At 39.1% G+C, this 17,551-nt stretch overlaps 1 long non-coding RNA gene across 1 annotated transcript in view; it reads right to left on the bottom strand.

Annotated features, from left to right (window-relative positions):
- Window positions 1-17,551, bottom strand: part of LOC136791318 (uncharacterized) — a 225,869-nt gene that overhangs the window by 3,691 nt on the left and 204,627 nt on the right. The window lies entirely within an intron of this gene.

Raw genomic sequence — 17,551 nt, 5'->3', positions numbered from 1 at the left:
ACTCACTTCCTTCTCTCAGACACATCAGGGAATAATTTCTTCTCCTTCCATGTCTATCAGGTGGGAAAAATATACCATTATCTTCCATTTTATTACAAATAAAATAATCACCAACTTACAGTTCTGGAATATCAATTGCCTCTCTAAATAATAAAGAAAGCCTAATGATGATTAATGGTATTTGAAAGCCTGTATCATAAACCTGTTAAACATACTTGACACTGTATGTTCAATTGTAATACTACCCCCCCCCCCCCCCCCCCCCCCCCCGTATGCCCTCACAAGACATTTTACTGAATATTTTTAATTTAGGGGGATGGGGAAATAAAATAAAATAAAATGAAATAAAAAAATCAACAAGTGAACAACACTAGCTGCCCCAGGAAGAATAGTTACAGAAGTTCAACATAGTGTATGAGCCCTGACTTAAAAAGCTGGTGAGTATTCATCACTTTATTCCTTCTTTTTCAATAATATTCATCAATTTGCCAAAGAACTTTCTATTTATAGCATTCATCTGTTGTTGATATGGACCTCTGACTCATAATGGTCTTAATACGATTATTAGGATAACTGAATACTTTTGTTTGTGTTACATAAAGCCCTGAACTGTGCACTTAGTTAGGTACCTTACTTAGACTGTTGTCAGAAGACAGAGTGAGGTGGATACTGAGCATCAAAGCTGAGTCCCAACAGAAGCAGGGCAGTGAAGAGGATGCAGAAGCACAGAATGTTCACAGCCCCTGAGGGAGTTACTTGTAAGAGTGATTTATGAGTGGAAATAGCAGAAGAGTGATGGAATAAAAGGCATGAGCACTAAAGATGGATATGGTGACAGTCTTGGGTTTTGAAATGTGACAAGGTTAAGGAGATAATTCAAGGTCTACATGTTTGAAAAAGATATTTTACAGACAAATGAAAAGGACAGACTGTTAGTGTCCAGAAAGAGTGAGACCAGGACAGTAAGGCAAAGGGTGACAGAGAGTGACAAAAAGATGAGACAACATGCTGGTAGAAAGGACAGAAGCATTCTGGAGAGACACAGCAAAGAAAGGAAGAGAGTATAACGTACAGATAGAGAGGAACACTGATTCTTTTTGACATTAGAAGAAATTAAATCTGTGGGATCATGATCTCCTTGTCTGGGAGGAATCAGAACACGTGTTCCCAGTGTCAGAGATCATATAAACTATCTAATGGGAATAGAGATAAGACAACATACAACCTTGTGATTGCAGTTCGTATTGGGGCAAATGATGCCAATCTCATACTAGAATGGATCAAAGTTAACTGCAAACTGTGGTCCTAGAGAGATGGTCCTGGGTGATTTTTTAACTCTATAGAATGAACAAAAAGACCAGGAAGATTAACAGGTGGCTCCTAGACTTAATATTCTGAAGCTTTAAGATGTTGGCCAGCAGGAAGCATTCATGGGGAGAGGACTGCAGGTAGATGGACTCCACTGAAATCCAAGCAAAGCTGGTAGAATTGATTGTTTCCACCAAATAGAAGATTTTCAGGACTTCTTTAAAACTACAGAAAAGAAATCACAAATGTAGTAACAGTTAGGAGTATCAGCATATATAAAAAAAAGTTAGAGAAATGAAATTCTAATAGGGAGGAGAGAAGTTATTTGGACAACAGTTTTAAATGAAAGAATCTGGTTGAGAAATTGAATGTGTTTAGAGAAATTAATATAAGATTATTGTACCTTTTTGCAAAGGAACTGGGCAGCAGAGTAGAAGGGACTGGACTGAGCTAGACTGATTAATGTAGGAAATAAAAGTAGCTATAGAAGGCAAACAGAACAGATCTGGGAAAACAGTTGTCTTCTGCAGAGTTACTAAAAGACGTACAATGTTCGAAGGAGATAGAAATAAATATGAAGTGATTTGAGAGACTCAGTAAAAGGAAGAGTAATATAATCACAGGAAAATGTAGGTTTGAAGAGATGTCTGGAGGTCTCTAGTCCACCCTCCTGCTCAAAGCAGAGGTAACTTCAAAGTCAGATCAGATGGTTCAGGCTTTATTCAGCTGAATTCTGAAACTTTCCAAGGATGCAGATTTCACCACCTCTCTGAAGACACTCTGCTGGAGTTGCATATGTGGCTTTGTAAAGACACCCAAGGTCAGAACTGTTTACAACTTGAAAGTTCTTTGATATTTCTTAGACAGATGTTACTAGGAAATATCTCATTCTAACAGACAAAACTTCCAGATTAGAAACTCAGCACAAATGTCACTAGCAACATTAAAGACTACATAGATTTCTTTACTGAATTCTGAAGAAATCAAACAGGACTGGAAGCATTTTATCATAACATATCTTGAGTTGGAAGAGACCCATAAAAATCATATCCAACTCATGGCTCCACACAGGACCACTTAAAAAAATCAGACCCTATGTCTGAAAATATCGCCCAGATGTTTCTCAAACTCCAGCAGGCTTGGTGCTGTGACAACTTCCATGGGGAACCTGTTCCAGTGGCCAACCACCCTCTCAGTGAAGAACCTTTTCCAAACACCCATCCTGATACAGCTTCATGTCATTCCCTCCAGTTCTATCTGGTCTTTTAATTTAAATAGATTATGCATAACATTTTAGGGAAAGGTGCTGATTTAAATAGTCTTGGATAGTGTGATCAAAGAGTGAATATTAAACGGAAAAAATTTAAATGTAAATGCAATAAAAGATGCAAAGTTCCTCATAGTGGGAAGCCTTGCCAGTTTGCAGACTGATGCTGCTGGAGTGCGTGTATAGGATTGTCTCACAGAGAGCCCAGAGATTCTGTGATACAGGAACCAGCAGGAGAGTTTACATTAAGATGTTCAAAAGTAGAAAGCCAGGCTTTCTACTATTGAAACAGGCTTTTACAACCAGTGCTTTTGATGCAGATAAATAGTCGTCACCCCCCCCACCCCCCCAATGCTTATTAGATACATTATTGTGTTAGCTGGCATTGCTGAAAGGTGGTGAAGCAATTTATTAAACTGAGGAGAATATTTCATAGATTGCATTTGATGGATGTTGGCATTTCCCAACAGTTTTAACAAAGCAACTCCAAAGTTGACATTCATTTTTATCTTTTGAATGGATGATAGGACATATCATTCATATGAAATAATCAAAGAGAAGATGCGATTTACCACAGTGAAGAAAATGGTCCCTTATGATCTGTGTCAGATGTGCTGAAAAACTGGCGCTAAACTGAAAGGTGATGATAATGCATGTGACAGAAAAGCACGAACAACAGATGTTTTCACAGTTGAAAAACAATATGTATAGGTCTTAATTCAGTATTTATTATCTGGGGTTATTAACCTACAGTCCGTCAAATGAAGAGTTTGCTGCACTAAATATGAAAAATTATATGAAGCTGTGTGTACATCTGACGAACAAGAGCCTTATCCTAAAGAAAAATGGCATGAAACTTGCTCCTCCAACATCCAATGGGCAGTTCTCTGTCCCAGATCTGTCCCAGATCTGTTCCCAGATCTGTCCCAGATCTTTGGATTGACTATTTATGGTTAAAAAGAATTGTTGTCAATAACAATGGCTGAAAAAGGTCTGGATTAAGGCTAAAACTTGATAGGTTCTTTTTTTTTTTTCCCTTTTTTTTTTCCTTTTTTTTTTTCCTTTTTTTTTCAGAATTGACGTACACGGTGTCCTAGTTCTGAACTTAGGACTAGGTTACATGGTAGCTTTGCAAAATGCTTGAGATGGGATGAGTCCACCACCCCTGAATACTGCTCCATTTACAGGCAAGTGAAAATCATTAATTTATAATTCAAAGCATAAATTGATTTATCAGATGTTTTCTTTCCCCTGCTCCTGGGATTTATTTATTTAGTTAATTGCAAGGAGTGCCTTGTTTTGGCTAACAAATATATGACATTTTTAAATTATTGTGGGAAGCCCCAGATCTCTTTCTATTTCAAAGCATGCTAGGTTTCTTTCTTAGGAATGAAAACAACAAACTGTGAGTTCCCTGTGACAGGGAGACACCTGTAGTCGATTTCATGTGTCTTGTAATAAGAGGTATCAAAGTCCATAGGACATCTTTGCTTGACTGCACTCTAATTTTGCCTGTTGACCCCTGAAATTGCCCTGGTTTCTGAATCATTAACTGATCTTCTCTGCTGGAAATCAAGTTGGTTCTTTAAGTCTACCAAAACCCATAATTTTTATTTTTTTTTCATTCTTTCAAAGGGAAACAAACTGTGGGAGCATATTCAGCAAACAAGGTGTCTTTTTCTCCTTTAAAGACTCCATGTATTAATGATTATTTTGGAATATAATTATTTTGGAAAAAAAAATTGAAGAAAAGAACAGAAATCTTGCTACCCATTGCAATCCCTGCATAAGCTTTCCCTTTCTTTCATATCGGAAATTAGCTACAGAAGAAGAAAACAATCTAAAAATGAAACAAGTTTATCCAGCCAACTCTTTCCCCCTTGCTTTCCATGACCTTGGACTGCACCATTAGCTTCTCATATAGAACAAAGCTTTGCAGCAAACAGTTTGGGAAAAGAAATTAACAAAGATCTTGATACTACATGGCTAAAGATTTTCCACATATTTATGAGATGGGAACTTCAAGTACTGAAAACACAATGCTCACGTCACATTTTTTGCAAGCTTACTGCTTCTGTTTAAAATAGCTCCACAGACTTTCCCATAACTGAGTGTTCACTGCTATACCACCTTCAGCTTTGATCTCGTTAGAGGTCTCAGGCAGAGCAAGGTCAGACTGTCAGACCTAGCTGGTTCATGAATGTAGTTTTCAAGGAAGGCTGTGTTGTCAGAGGGATGCAACACCAGTAATTCCAGAGGAACTACTTTTATCTCTAATTTTGTGTTTTTCAATACAAAACTAGCGATTAACCATCCTGTTATGGGGAATAAGTAGGGTACACATCTCTGAACATAGTGAAGTCCAATATGTTCTCCATGAACATGTACCTATGAAAAATCTCATAATTTCTTCAGACCTGGGTTGCAAAGATTAAAAGTGATTACCCCATGGAAGGAATGCAGCTAGAATGTCAGAATATTGTTCCAATCTGACTTTCATGATACACATAAGCATAGAGAGTCATCAGGATTAATTTTTCAGTGTTTGTAGTCATGAAAGTAGCACATGAAAGGACTGAATGCCACCAGCAGATCACAGAATCATAGAATGGCTTGGGTTGTAAAGGACTTTAAGGATTATCTAGTTCCAACGTCCCTGCAATGTGGGATGACCTTTGCCATCAATTCTAATTTTACATTAGGTTTTGCTACCAATATGATAAAGAGAGAAGAGTTGTTTGACAATGAAACAGCAGCAACAGAATGAGTGAATAAACAGCTGTTCACATCACCAATTTTGTGCAAATCAAACATCCAAAGATAGTCTAGGTTGGGAATAAAAAACATTTGCTTTATGTACACAGCGATGGGAAAATTGGTTTGGATTGGCAAAGCACAGCTGCAAAAGTAGTCTGTAATTTAAGATGCAGTTTGACACAAGCACTCCATGACTACAGAGCCCCAGTAGGGAGTCAAGGTAAGATGCACAGTGATTGCTACTGAATATTTCTATGAGACCAAGGATAATACCAGTCATTCACATAGCATACTGTCATTGTTATGGAAATTGCAGAATTGCTGGGGGAGAACAGTTATTTGGGTCATGAGAAGTTAATTCTAGGTGCTATCTCTGGGGTCTTTTCATTTCATAAAGTATTTTCACAAAGTATTCATTTCATAAAGTATTTTCATAAAGTCTTGCTTTGTTTACATGACTAGATTTTTATTATTTACCATTTAATCAAAGACAGTAAGAGAAAATTTTACTTTCTTTTGAAACAGGAAAAAAGAGCCTCCCAAGAGTAATAAAACAAAATTATTTCGTATTTGGATTTTTGCCAAGTAAGGTGGTTTCAGGTGAAAATCTCTTCTTCTAATCTGACTTTAGGGAGGAATTTGATGATTTTTATTTATTTTAAGAACCCTTAGTGACCTGAAACTTAATTTGCATTTCCTCTGTTGAACAGTGAGACAGCTGAGGTGCTGCTCATTGAATGGTTACCCCTTCTTAGCCTTAATAAATAGACTTTCCATAGCATGTTCCTACTCCTTCAATCCTACTTTATTATCATGGATATTTCCTTACTAGCCTGGCAACAGGTCCTTTGCTTTGTAGAATCTCTTATGTAAGTTGGTTGCATCAGCTCAAACTGTCTTCATGCATAACATCTCATCTGCATATTCTTCATCAGCCATCACGATGCTCAACTCTGCATCTCCTGTTTTATCCCCATGAATAGCAGCTTAATGTTCTGTCCTCTTTCCAGTACTCAGAACAAATGCAGTACTCTAGTTCACAGGAGTTTATCTTTAGACCTGATGACAAGTATCCTGGATAGAGAAAAACAAATTGCCTCTTCCATACAAATGCATCAAACCTGCCTAACAGTGTCACACAAGATCAAAGGGACAAGGTACCCATGAGGTTGAGAATAAAGTCACTCACATAAGTAGCTCTTCATGTCCATAGGCTTTTTTTTTTTTTTTTTTTTAAAAAAAAAAAAAAAAAAAAGAAGAAGAAGATTGAAGCTAAGATTCGGGATCCATGCCACATGATACATTCACTTGGCCAGGGTCTCCACATTCATTGCATACCTGGTAGCTCCCACTGATTGTAGCTGAGTACTCCTGTACTCACAGAAAAAAAATACACTTTTTAGGGTTTTTTTTTTTTTTTTTTTTTTTTTTTTACTTAAATGTAATCATTGAATGGCTAGACAGAATATGCTGGAGCCTGCAACATACACACTTCTATGCATCACACCTCCCTAGGATCTAAAATGAAGTTGAAGAGGTCAAAGACTGGTAAGTCTCCTGTACTCAGAGAGGTCTCATTCTCTCACCTCTACTTGGGAGGACAGTGACAAGCAGAAAGAAAACTTCAAGCAACTTAACTATTTGCTTGCCTGTATTGAATTCAGGACTAAGCCTTAGATGTTCAAACTTGAAAATCATTAGCCAAAAATCTTTGAACATTGGGAATCTGACAACATAATATGCATGCCAAGCACAGCAGACAGGAAAGTCTGAAAGTTTTGTAGAAATAAGTAGAACAGAAACAGAAATAAATGTAAGGAAAACATTTACTTTATTATGGAAATTTGTGAACCACAGAAGTTTCAGGGCTGTCTTCCTCAGAGACTTGGTTGCTACCCTCAGAGAGTGAGAAAGAAGAGTAACCTTGTGAGCAACATCAGTTTAATCTGCTGCAGCATGCAAGATGACCCCAAGAAAGATGGGCAGAATCAAACAATTTAATTAAAATAATAATAATAAAAATGTTGGTTCAGCATCTAGCTTTCTCTCTCAAAAGATCAGAAGACGTGATAAACCTAACAGTCAGTTGTACCGAGGAAATAAGCATAGAGACAGAAGTTCAAGAGACAAAGGAATGCTTTGGATGTTATCAGGAATTTAAATACAAAATAAATAAATGAAAAATTAAATAAATGGCATAGAGAGCCACCAGTCAAAGAGTTTATGTGGCCTGTAGCTAGGCTTAACATATGAACGATAGCAAGCAGATAACATCCTATACATTTTAGTTTTGGGGGCGCTAGAAGTTGTGCTAGATGAGAAGCTGGAAAAAAAAAAATCTCTGTCATGTTTCAACTTTGAGGATCTTGTAGCAAACAGCCTCCATCCACACGTTGATTTTTCAGTAGCCTTAAATTGTCTCCTAGGCATTGCTCAGAACGTCAGAGATTGAATGCTAACTCCAAGAACAAACTGCTCTCAACTGTGCCTTATTAAATTATACATATGCAACCATTTAAATAAACTAACCACTGTCCTGTTTACATTATGTCTCCCAAAAGCCATGTGAAATAAATCAACCCCCTTATCTTTACAATAAATGTGTCTTGTACTCCTCCTGATATGCTGTGTCTGCACACAAGCTGTATATACATAGAGGACTGACTAAACTGTCAGGGAGCCCAGCATCTGCTCCTGCCTCTACTCTATAACAATATAGAGATTTCCTGCTCTCCATGTTCTAATTCTCATGAAAACACTGGGTAGTATGCAGGTACTTTATTAATTTGTACCCATGACTCTACTCAGAAAGGACTATAAAATAATTACATTTTTTTCCCCTTAGACAAAATAAAATGTAAACTTAATGCTTAATGTATATTCAATGTGCAAGACAGCACTCTCAGTTTCATGTGTCCCTGGGGTGGGAAAAAAAGTGTCAGTGTCTTCCTAGCTCTATTGCTTTTAATGCTCACAGAAACAGTCAGCTATTTTCTTGGTGAATAACAACATCTTTTATCAAACAGAAACTTGTGTCGTGCCTTGGCTAAGCTGAAAGTGTTGCCAGTGTAAGAGCAGTAGTGGCAACCACAACAGCTCAAGGTCCTGTGCACGGAGGCGTGAAATCATGGGAAGAGATGACTGCTTGTTTGAGAAAGAGTTACATCCTACTGTGAAAGCGGTCTTGTACAAAACCTTGAAATTATCCAAATGAACACTATGGATGAGGAAGCTGAACAGAGGGGTGGATAGCACTACTATGGCTATAGTCTTGTTAGGCTGGGAAGGAGGGAAGGTCAGGGCAAGTTAATATAAATTTAATCTCATGGTGCTGATGTTGTGAAGGCAGTTACGTGACAAAATAAGTAAATATGGGCTAACAATAATAAGTCCAACCTGGAACAGCCCTTTTCCTTTCCTCCACAGGGAGAAGATGAAATTTTGGAGCCCTTCAGCAGCTGGGTGCTACCCCCCTATTGTCAAAGTTCTTCCAGTATTTTAGGGGGGTTACCTGCTTTTTTTAGACCCATAGTAGAAGCAAATCACTATGACCTGCTTGTTCATCACTCCTATCAGAGGGACTAATGGGAGTCACTCACACCTGGATCACATACAGTACAGAAGAAATCAAATGGCTGCTGCAGAAGTTGCGATGGCAGATGATGCAGCAGGCCTGCTGACAGCTCTAACTAGCTAAAAGATCTGAATGTTTGATGCACCCTTGTATGACTGGGCAGACATCAGTGTCTCTCCATGACAGAGAGCCTGAGCGCGATGAACTTCAGCCATATCCTCAGAAAGATATCTTTATGTGAAAGCATAATGCTCCACTCCCCATTTACCAAATCTATACAGTTTTGCAACTGAGAACCCTCAAACACAGTTGTGGTCACAAGATCTGTAGCTGCAGGAACCAGCAAGATTTCTGACTACTCTCTGTAGAGACACTGACAACTCCTTTAAAATTGCTTCCTGAAGGCAGGTAAGAGGTTTAAGACAGGCATGATATAGAGTTATCACAAAAAAAAAAAAATCAAATGAAAGCATGTCAGCTGTCTTTTACAGATACAAGGAAGAATCTTCTTTCATTACTTTTCTAATTAAATAAAATAGAAAAGAGTCAGCCTTCATAGGCATTACCTTTAACCGCATGAAGTTTAACAAGAGCAAGTTCTGGGTCCTGCACCTGGGACGGGGCAACCCTGGCTATAGGTACAGACTGGGTGACGAGATGCTGGAGAGCAGCCCCACAGAGAGGGACCTGGGGGTTGTGGTTGACAGCAAGTTGAATATGAGCCAGCAGTGTGCCCTGGCAGCCAGGAGGGCCAACCGTATCCTGGGATGCATCAAGCACGGCATCGCTAATCAGTTGAGGGAAGTGATTGTCCCACTCTACTCTGCGCTGGTGCAGCCTCACCTCGAGTACTGTGTGCAGTTCTGGGCACCACAGTACAAAAAGGATGTGAAACTGTTGGAGAGTGTCCAGAGGAGGGATACGAAGATGGTGAAGGGCCTAGAGGGGAAGACGCATGAGGAGTGGCTGAGGTCACTTGGCCTGTTCAGCCTGGAGAAGAGGAGGCTGAGGGGAGACCTCATCACGGCCTAGAGATTCCTCACGAGAGGGAGTGGAGGGGAAGGTGCCAATCTATTCTCTTTAGTCACCAGTGACAGGACCCGCAGGAATGGTGTCAAGCTGAGGCAGAGGAGGTTTAGGCTAGACATCATGAAGAGGTTCTTCACCGAGAGCGTTGTTGCACACTGGAATATGCTCCCCAGGGAAGTAGTCACTGCGCCAAGCCTGTTGGAGTTTAAGAAGCATTTAGACTGTGCACTTAGTCACATGGTCTGAAATTTTGGGTAGACCTGTGTGGTGCTAGGAGTTGAACCCGATGGTCCTTATGGGTCCCTTCCAACTCCAGATATTCTATGATTCTATTCTATGGTTCTATGATTTACAAAGTATCCCCAACTCCCATTGCTCATGAACAGCAGTCACAAATCCTGATGCTGCATCAATTGTATCACTTCTGCTTTTATAAGCTCCTTCCCTTTCCTGCCCTTGAGTTTCTTATTCTCAAGCCTTTCTTGTCTCAGCACAGAAGGAAACACGTTTGCTAGAAGACAGCTATCATTATTATTTCAGAAATACCTCCTGACTCAAACTTCAACCTCATGTTATATCTAAATCACTGAGAAAAGAGAGAGAAACATTTCTCACCAACCTCTCCAGGTATACCTATTCCCCTACCCTTATAAAATCAGCTGTTTTATTATCAGGTTCAGCTGTAAAGATTCACAGGTTTCCTCCTTTATCCTCCTCCTGCATCTGTCAACACCCTCCATCTTCATTAAAGCTCTTTGGCCTCAAGTTTAGTGTATTTCATATTACTGTTTGCAAGCTCCACTTAAAAAAAACATTATTAGAAGTTTCTCACAAAACTCCACACTACTGCTTCTTTAGGGAAAGAAATTTGATAGTAGCAAACTTTTCAAACGATGTCCCTGCACTGCCTGCTCACTGAAGATCAGAGACTTTTGAAAAACTGACCTAAAATGATCTAGCTGGAGCTTAGCTGTGAATTTCAGCCTGCAGGCAATTGTCTTCTCTAGGAGAATATATCTAGTAATAAGAGTCTTAGATAACTGTATAATTGAATTTCTGTTATAATTAAAGAATAGATCATTTTCTGCAGTTTAAGAATTGAACTCTGCTTTTATTTTTTTCCCCGTGATTTTAATACTGACAAAGACAATACTGTCTTTTGCATTTGTGTAATAAAATGACTATAATGATTCTGTATCTATTGAATATTGCTTTCAAATCCTAAAATGTAATCTAGGCCCATGGAAATGTGTGTTTAGGCAAACAAACTACTCTTTCAGAAAGTTAGACATTTATGTTGGTGTTGGCTCTGAAGCACACAAGGAAACTTAAGTTGCATGAGCTGAGCTTTATTCTCTATTAATATGACATTTTCCAAATGGCACACCTCACAGAAGTTAATTTGTGAGTTCACAAAGAGTCTGGGTGTTGGTGTATTTTTTTTTCTTTCTTTTTTTTTTTTTTTTTTTTTCCTACCATCTGTTGGTGAAGGGGTAACCAAAAGGACTGTGTGACCATGGGTTCTAACTCTGAAATTGTTATCTCAAATACCATTATGAGAAAGTGGTAAACAGAACTCAAGAAAGTGTAAACTGACAGCTGAGAAAGAACCTGAACCTACCTTCTTCTGATTTCCCATCACATCTTTTAATCGGGTGAAGTTTAAAAAACAAGTTCCAAGACTGAGCAATGGTACCTAAAATTCAGTCAGTCAAACTGAGAAACAGTCTGAGTCCTAAATAGGGAACTGTGTAGCTGATGATCAGTGCTGAATGATGGAGTCTTGCCATTAATCTATAAACAGAATCTCCATTAATAATCTAAAAGAGGAACACCCAGGAAATGAGTCAGAGGAGGTTGACTCTCCGCGTAGATGCTGCCTTCTTATTATAGAGTTCTCATTCTCCCTCCTCTGTCAAAAGGATTCACACACATCTGTCATTATGGGTTAGATTAGACAGCTGGGAAAGATTTTGTGGTTTTATCTTTTTTTTTTTTTTTTTTTTTCTCAATAGTGCCTAAGAATTTTCTTATGGAAAAAGAAGAGGAATAATCACATTAACATTGAAAATAAATCTTTATTAGAAAGTAGTGTTCTTTAGATCTAACCAATTAGATAAAAGTTATTTAAACCACAAAAGCAGGATACAAAATTGCAAATCTCTAATATTATATCTTTTTGTATTTTCCTGTGTGTCTATGCATGCACACATACGCATATGTGTATTTACAGAAGCACTTTGAGTATGAAGATGTGTGTACATACGCAGTGATACATTTAATTTTGACTCTCTGGGAAACTTGCCTAAATAAATAAATAAATCCTTGTTTGAAATATTGTAAAGAAGTAACTTCGACCACTGTGCTTTCTGAAGAAATACAAGTTTATTAGAAGTGGGAATAGATTTTAATTGCAACCATGTCAACTAATACTGCAGAGACAATTTTGGCCAATGAGGACCCAGTGAAGATACCACTGTTAACACGAGTTCTGCAAATTTTCCTACTCTCTCCTAGACATTCCAGCATGTACCAGATCAGGAAAGAGTGTTTTCACCTCATACCATCTTCTCTGTGAAAATAAAATGTCTTGATAAGGAGAACTCGTGGCACGGACCTAGGAAATGGTTTGGGAATTCTGCACAGTACTGATGGGTTTTCTTGGAGATGTGCCAGAAGGAGACCACTGTTTTCTTAGCTTCTCTGGGTACAACTGGTAGCCTGTTAAAGCTGTAATATTTCTGATGAGATTATGGATGATGTGCTTGTCTCACTCTGCAGAACACCAAAGAAAGCAGGAGATGTTTGTTAACCAGCAGAGGAGACTCATGCCATTATCAGTATTATGATGTCTAAAAGGGATCAGAACAGTCAAGTTAGAAAAGAGTCCTTTTCTGGGTGCTTAGAAACTCTTGTTCCCGTTCTTTAAAGTTTTTTGAGCAGCCAAACTTGAGAAGCAAAGAAACTGAGGGGAAGAAAAAAAGATGGAGGTAAGCTTTAAAACATATAGACTGAAGATCACTAAAAGATTTCCAGTGAGTTTTGTGCAAACAGAATGGATTTCAATTATGTGCCTATACTGTGGGATGAGACATAAAGTATTGAAAGGAGGATCCACATTTTGAGACTTTTATTGTTTTTTTCTTTTCTGTCAAAGATCGCATGCAATCCATTTTTTTATTTTATTTTATTTGTTCTCTGCCCTTAGTGTTCCTGTTGTTCTTATAGTCCAGATAAACAGAGTGCAAATCCTTCCATCCTTGAAAGATTTCAGTTCTTGTACCCAGGCTTTCTTAAGAGATTTGGAATCAAATGCAACTTCCCCTCTGGGCCTGGCTTCTGCAGTTTGGGCCCTTTCTGAGCTTTAAAATTTACCTTGCTCTTCCTCAATAAATTATAAAGAATCGTTTCCCTTTTCATCAAATTATCTTCTATTTTTTCATTAAAATTAATATACTTTCAAAGAATATATATTTATATATACCTCCAAAGTAATTTTCCACTGCAAAAATGTTCTAATGGATATATTTTGACCAATCTGAAAAAAAATACACTGACACTTGCTGTGATAAGAAATGGTAAGGAAGGCTATGCGTATCATCTAATATCTCTCTAAATGAGATGCCTAAATGAAGATTTTAATTGTAGCAGTAATAGGCTTCTATTGAGTTAATGGAGCAAGCTGGGATCTTGCAGAGAACTGTTTATGAGAGCTGGATGTCTCTCTGCTTATTTTTGTGCCTCTCTGCTAACTAAAGTGGAAAGTTCAGATTTCATGAATCCTCCCCTCCAGGAAAGTCCTATTCTTGGTGCTACAGAAGTGGAGATAAGTGGGCAATACTGTCTCTTTTATAACAAGAGAAGTCATTGATGCTCTTCCCTGAGGGTGGCAATAGACTGTGACTTCTTTCCAGAAGACAGCATCTCTTGGGAGCTAAGTATGTTACTTGTAAGATGCTATAGATTCTTAATTTTAGAGTTCTCAAATGTTTTTCATTCACCTCCAGATTTGAATGTAACAGCTGCCGTGGAGACATGCACTGTCAAAGCAGAGATTGTATACATGACAGTGATGGGCCATGCTACTGACTGATGTCCACAAGGCAATTTGTGGCACCCCATGTATTCCCCAAATTCACACCCAACACCCTCTCTTAGTTTCAAGGAAGATGAAATAACTTGTTCTCATCTCTGTGGTAATGTCTGTGGTGATGAGTGTCTGGTCATAGCAACATGGAAGTATGAATGACTTTACCTGGAGAAAGACATGATGTCAAATGATTTCATCGTGAAATTAACTCATAGCTTTAAAGCAGTCTAACAGGCTAAGAACATAGTGCCTAAAAAGTCTCTTTGCTGCTGCATTGTTGAGTAATGGGAAGGGGAAACACATTGCTGATAAAATATAAATGATATTCTCCACCTTCAAACCCTGCTGAAATCTCTCCTGAGTGTCAAAAGGATGGATTACCTTGTTGATTTCCCTTGGTGCAGCACTGTATACCCTGGATCTGATCCAGGCCAGAATGTATACTGAAAATCTCCTCAGCAAGGCCCATCTGAGTTATTTCCCTTCTGGCATCAAGAAACTCAAAATGGCCATGCTGGATGGTTTCCAGTGTACGAAGTGCCTGCCTGTAAATCCCTTTGAAGTTGTTGACAGATGCTGGTACTCAGCCCGCAACATGGAGACAAAATTAAATTTGCCATAGATTTATTAGAGGTACTATTTTATATGACATACTACGACCTATCTTGCCTTTATTCCAAATTAAAGACTTGCTAATACTCTAGAGCATCCCCTGGGATTGCTTTTTCAGCATGAATCAGGAACGTGTTTCTGTGGGCTATTCCTGCTCTCCTCAAGTGGTGTGAAATGCTTGGCAGAACCCTACGTTTGCAGCATCCACCACTGTCCAAGCTGGTAACACCATTTACTGCTTTTGTGTTCCTGTTTCTGACTTTCTTCCCATCCAATGCTGTGACCAGCTAACAATGCCAAAAAGGATCCACATAATTTATCAGAAGTCAATATCCGTGCTTCTGCTCTTCAGAAAAGATGGTGGTGTCACAGGTCACATCATCTGAAGTCAGGGCACCAGGCTCCTACCGGCTGCTAACCCTCATGTAGTAACTTTTTAGGTCATTATTTTAGCCATAATCTACTTCACCAAAGGCTGAAAGAACATTGCGTGAAGCATGGAAACGTAATGGTTGAACAGAGGTGAAGAGCAGCAGCTGTGTCAATATAGGGCTGGCTATAATTACCAACCAAGGTTATTTTATAGAGCACTGTTGGGGTGTGTGGTGTGAGTTATTGTTTCTGCAGCGGTGCATGAATCACCACTGACATACATTGGTTTCCCACGGAGGAACTATGAGCAGCACTGAGATACTATTGATTTGTCCGTGTTCATGCCGAATACTGTTGGTTTTGTTGTTTCCAGTGTCTTGTGTGAGGGCTGCAAGTTGCCTCTTGTCACAATAAGAACAACAACTTCAAAAACAGAGAGGTTCCAGGGAGTCTGCCGTCAGCCTGAGGGAGTACTGTTGGACTCTCCTGCTTTGTTTTGTAATTAATTTTGTGTGTGCTCTGCAGAATTAATATAACAGGCTGAAATATAGCCCAGAAGAATGGCCAATGGCCTGGAAGACAGGAGAGCTGGGGTTTTGTTTGCAGTCTGCCACTGGTTTGTACTGCAGCTTTGAGCAAATTGACCTGGAGAGGTGACAAGCCAGGGCAACCATAGCCTGACTTGTAGAGATATATGCAGACACAGAGAGCAGCATGTAATTTGTCACCCCATCACTAAGGCTAAAGGTAACTCTTAGCATTTACTCCTCGCATTCATTAAAAAACACCCAGGTGACAGAAGTGCAGAGAGACTTCCCCTGGATGACACACTGGTGGTGGCACAGGACACAGCTGTGGCACACATGAGCGTGGGGCTGTTGCTCGGAGTCCTCGAGGCACCGTCCCACAGGCATGAGAGGCACGGGAAAAGTGTGAAGTGGGAGCAAACAGCATGAGTCAGGCAAAGCACGGCATTTAGCAGAAGTTGGGAAGTAGCAAAAACTTTGGATAACAACATATGTAAGTGTGGATTCACGTGCATATCTTAAAAATGCATGTTTCTCATGTTCTTGTGACTAGGCTGCAAGTTGCTTGAGAATGCGTTATTCTTTGAATATTGTTTTCCCTGTAGGGGGAAAAATGAGGCACAGAGACGCTAAGTGATTTTCTTGGGGGTCACAAAGCAGGTTCAAAGCATGGGTCAGGAGCTGATCCTAGGCTGGGTTGTGTCAGCCATTATGTCTCTGCGAGGCACGTGGTAGCTTGAAAAACATCACGTTTCATGATTAAAACCCCTCTTCTAATGACCACCACCTCATATAAAGACACACATCATCCCCAAATGCCAAAATTTTAAGAACTAAAAATCTCTGAATAGGTTGCTCTGAAGATTTATTTATTTTTTTAAATTAGGCTGACTTCTCTAATTAGAAGTTACCAGGGCTTTATCAGAGCAGTCATAAAGTGTTTATGAGGGACATTGAATAAAACTTAGCCTTATGCTATGGTGAATGTTTCCCATTATTAGTCAGTGCTAGTGGCAAAGTTTGTCCATTGCGTTTTGGCATCCATGGATTTGCTGCTGACTGTGGTCATGTTCTTGAGAAAACAAAAGATATAGGGAACTTTTTTTTTTTTTATCTTTTTAACTGAAGAAAGTTGTACAGCACTGAGCTATCGCAATAGCGAAGCAGAGAGATGGTCTGGAAGAGGTAAATGCATTTGTCCCCTGTAATAGGGGAATAACCCTGTGGTCTGTTTAGCAGCTCTCATGAGCCCAACACATATTTATTAATGCTGGCTGAAATGCAAATCAGAAATGTTGCCACAAAACCTACTCAAAACAGAAATAATAATAATAAATAAATAAATAAATAAATAAACAAACCCACACAATCCTTTTAATTTGCATCAAGCTCTCTGAAGAAATTTTGCCTGAATGATTTCCCTACAAATCTGCTTCTATTCTGTTAGTTTCTCTTCCAACAGCACTAGACAAAAATGTGTTGACTTTCACATCTGTTAGGCCATTATTATTTCATGTGTGGGGGTGACATTGCCACTTGATGATGCAGAGTAGCGATGCGTAATGGCCTGGTGACGCGAGTGGGCTGGCTTGTTGCTCTCTGTCACAGGGAGTCTCTGCAGCTGTGGCTCTGTTGGGTGGGGAGAGGAAGAGATGCAGCTTTTGTTTGAGGTTTCAGCGTGACATAGCAGTGGGATAATTTTAAGTGCAAACGGAGCGTAAACATATCGTCATCTATCTTTAGGGCACTGAAGAAGCTTTGAAAGCATGAGGGGCATATAGGAACCAGATGATGGTAGCTGAAACCGCCAAGCAGATCCAAATAAGCTGTGTGTGGTTCAGCATCCCATTTTGTGTCTCAAAACAAAGGCTGAAGCCAAATATCCAAAATATTCTGTTTCTAGACTTGTATGCGAAAGAGAAATGGCTAAGCTTGATCTTGGTACAAGAAAGGAAACAGCTGGGAGGTTTTTGTTTTTATTTATTTAATTAATTAATTTATCATTAGTGGCTCTC

Source organism: Anser cygnoides, chromosome 7, assembly GCF_040182565.1.
Source record: "Anser cygnoides isolate HZ-2024a breed goose chromosome 7, Taihu_goose_T2T_genome, whole genome shotgun sequence".
Classification (NCBI taxonomy): domain Eukaryota; kingdom Metazoa; phylum Chordata; class Aves; order Anseriformes; family Anatidae; genus Anser; species Anser cygnoides.
This window is presented reverse-complemented; position numbering and strand designations above follow the sequence as displayed.